This window comes from Otolemur garnettii, unplaced genomic scaffold (genome assembly GCF_000181295.1).
Source record: "Otolemur garnettii isolate 467f Iridium unplaced genomic scaffold, OtoGar3 scaffold00016, whole genome shotgun sequence".
Lineage (NCBI taxonomy): Eukaryota > Metazoa > Chordata > Mammalia > Primates > Galagidae > Otolemur > Otolemur garnettii.
In genome coordinates this window covers 1,426,074-1,429,735 of record NW_003852411.1, presented here as the reverse complement: position 1 = coordinate 1,429,735, position 3,662 = coordinate 1,426,074, and positions in this window count along the sequence as shown.

Genomic DNA, 3,662 nt, shown 5'->3' with positions numbered 1-3,662 from the left:
GAGCCATGCTTGGATGTTTAAACCCTGCTGTTTTTCCTGTCGTAGCACTCCAGCCTTTCTGTATAGCCTCCTTTCATCTTGGGATTGAGTTGTCAGTGACGCATATATTTTATCATAATTCAAATTTGTTCTTTGGTCTGAAAATCGTGAATTTGTGGTCCTACACAGTAAATGCGAGTGTTAATGATTTTCCTTGTGTTGTTGATGAGGGGAAGACTTGATTTCACTGTGTATAACTTTAGAAGATTGAAAAACTGTTTCTGATTCAATGGCCTCTCTGCTGTGATTACGTCCTTTATGAAAAGAAGTGAAAATGGGGAGAAGACAGCAGTGCTTGTTGTTAGGTAAGTTTTGTTTTAAGTATTTCCTATGTGTTATCTTTCTTTGTGCCATCTGGCATTTTTGAGATAAGGAGATGGAAGCAATGAGTTGGGAAGTTCTTTTTATAACTACTTCTGGCTAGAAAGAGTTTATAAAAATATAAAAAGGTAAAAGCAACTGTGAGGCTGTACATTGCCTCAAATACATTGACTTTTCTCATTCTGATTTCTGTACCTATATAGGTAGGCAAGACACATTTCGTTTAGAAACACTATTGAAAATGAAAGTCATCTGTTTTTACTGTGTTCATCGATCCTGCTTAGTAATTTGAGGTCAGAGAAGTGAAAGCTCACTCCCTTTATGTCCAGAGGAATAATAGTTTGGTCTAACAGTTGTTTGCGCTTCCTGTTTATGCAAAGATAGAAGAATTGAGAAACCTGGAATGCAAACCTATCTGCCTCCAGGCTCAGTCCTTTGTTTTAGGGTTTCTGGATATGTGGACAAGTCACATTAGTGCCATCTGTGCTGGTGGTCATATCTGGGTTCCTGGGCCGCCCCTGAGAGGTACTGAGTCGGAGTCTGGGGGGAGAGTGGTCAGGAATCTGTCTCATAATAAGCCGGCAGACTGTAAAAGCAGAAGCACCCACGTTTAGTTTCATTTTAAAATGGTAGTTTCCATCTTCTTTTTGCCTAAGTGCAGAAGAGGAATTTAGTCTAGATGTCTTGAAACTGTGATAGGATTATATATTCAGGTTCTGTGGAAAAATTAGCTTGTATACGTTACTATTCACTTGAACAGGAAGGGAGGTGAGAACTAGCATTAATGAATGACGTCTCTGCAGGTGGACATGTGGGTGCTTAAGGGAAGAGGCATATCTTGGTGTGCTTGCATTGCTAGTGATACCTGACTTTCAGGTTCTTGGTCTCAGTGATTCGATGAATGAATTGATGGACCACAGGATCAACAGTAGGTTGGGTTTTATTCAACAGGTATTGCAGCTCTCACAAAGAGCCAAACCTCCGTGTAGAGCAGGACCAGTGGTAAGACAGGTTTATATACAAGTGTTACTGCTCTTACAAAGAGCCAAACCTCCTTCCAAAGCAGGATGCAAGTGTTTATAGCTCTTACAAAGGGGCAAATCTCATAGAGCAGGATACAGGTATTACACAGCCAAACCTCCTTGCTCTTCTGCTCTTTCTCTGAGATCTGCGCTTGGGCTCTTGGTTTAGAGGCTTATATAGGGGCAATTGTCCAATGAGCTTTTGAGTCTTGAAAATAGACCAATCGTGAGTAGGTTTTGAAAATAGACCAATCAGGGATGCACTGGAGAAATTGCCAGAAGTCCACTTGAGGAGACAGCATGGTGCCAGTGTCTCCCAACCCTTCCTGTCCAGTTCCTCTGGCTACTGGAGTCTTCATTGGAGGAGGGAGGGCCATGACCCCCCATGCTCCAGCCTGCTGGTTCCTCTGCTGGCTGCTGCCACAACACCGCCAAGATGGAGGTGGCAGGTCTTCCAGCCTGGCTCGGCTGAGCTAGCTGGGGTGCCACCTGTCTGGTATCACTAGAAATAATATTTTTTAATGAGCTTAAAACCAATATTCAATTATTATTTATAAGTAGGTTAGGAATCGAGAAAATGATTGTGGATGATGGACAGAAGGGAACAGAGATAGGAGAGAAGTGGATCAGAGAAAATCTGTTACAAAGTGCCACAGTCTGAAGCTTGGTGTTTCAAGCAGACTGTCCTGCCTGAGCTTCATCCCTCCCCCAGGGCGACTAGGCTCAAAGGTCACTGAGCCCTGAGAGACAAGACTCTTGGAGAGTGAGTGCATTTGGGGAGTTAGCAAGGAATACTGAACTTGCTGGAGACAGGGTAGGTGCCTAAATCTCGTTAAGAGAGAAAAAATTCTTTCAGAGCGATGAGGAAAATAATTTCCTTTTTTCTGTCATCTCAGTATTAGCAACATGGCCTGCTCATCTGCAGATTAGGCTTCCTGGGGGGGCTTACTCACCCTCCTGAGATCTGTGGGGTGGTCTGATTGGGGTCTGCTTTGACATCCTGCTCCTGGACTGTGTCCCCTGTCCTGTGCTCTGTTTGTGTTAAGATCATAAATAGAGCAATGAAAGTAAGAGGTGAATCAGTCTAATTAAAGTAGCTGAAGAAATAGTTTGGTTAAAAAATGCAAGCTCAGCAAGACCATGATGAAATGGGTTAGCCTTCGCCCATTAGACTGATGATTCAGACAGTGATGTGGGTAATAAAAGCAGAGCTAGCCTGGAGCCAGGGGCTTCCAATGGTTCTCATGCTTGGAGGTGGATTGTCCCCCAGCCAGCTTTAGAAAACTTTATTTTTGTGTCTTCACATCTTCATTTTTTCCCTCATCTTCTCATCTCTGCCAGGGACTGGGAAAGAGCTCCTGGGGTAGTTTGGGGCTAGGCCCCTAACATGTGTCTGTGTCAGGTGCTCTGGCAGGGCCATGGCAGGCCCCAAGGTGATGGGCTCTGCAGGATAATCCTTAAGGGGTGTGCATCCATTTTATGGAGACTTTATTTCTAATTAAGCCCGTGATCAATTTTATAAACATTCCATGTGTTCTTGAATATAATGTGTCTTGTCTCTTTAGAGTCATACACACACATGCACGATCTCTAACTGATCCAACTGGTGAATTGTGCTGTTCACATTATCTGTACTATGATTTTTTTCTCTTTTTTGCTGTGCTTGATTCATTAGTCTGAGAAAGGATAAAATCCCCCATGATGGTTATATTTTCTTATAATTTCACAAATTTAGGCTTTCTAGATTGATAGATGCAGAGACTTTGGATTACTTAAATTCTAAACCTCCTCCTCACCTTCCATGTTTATTTTTTATTATTTCCGTACCATATTTTTAAATTAGAAATTATTCCCCCTTTTTTTTTTACAGTTACATAGCTTTATGCATGGGTTCACCCATTTCTTAGTGTTCCAGCGATTCCTGCATCTCACTTCTTTCTTTCAGCGTTACTTGCCTTATTACTTTCCGGAGGTTTGTGTGGTTGGTAAGCTGTCTTCCATTTCCTAAACATTTTTTAATTATTTTCTTCTTGAGTCATGATGAGCTGAGTATAGAAATCAAAACTGGCATTTAGTTTTCTTCAGTATGTTGACAATATTATTCCATTGCTTTTGTGAAGCAATTATTTCTGCAGTTTTGGCCAGGGCTGGTCTTGAACCTGCCACTCTCGGTATGTGGGGCTGGCACCCTACTCCTTGAGCCACGGGCGCTGCCCTTCACTAACTCCTCTTTTATGGAAAAATGTCTTTATTCTCCAACTATATTTCTGGGTGAACAGA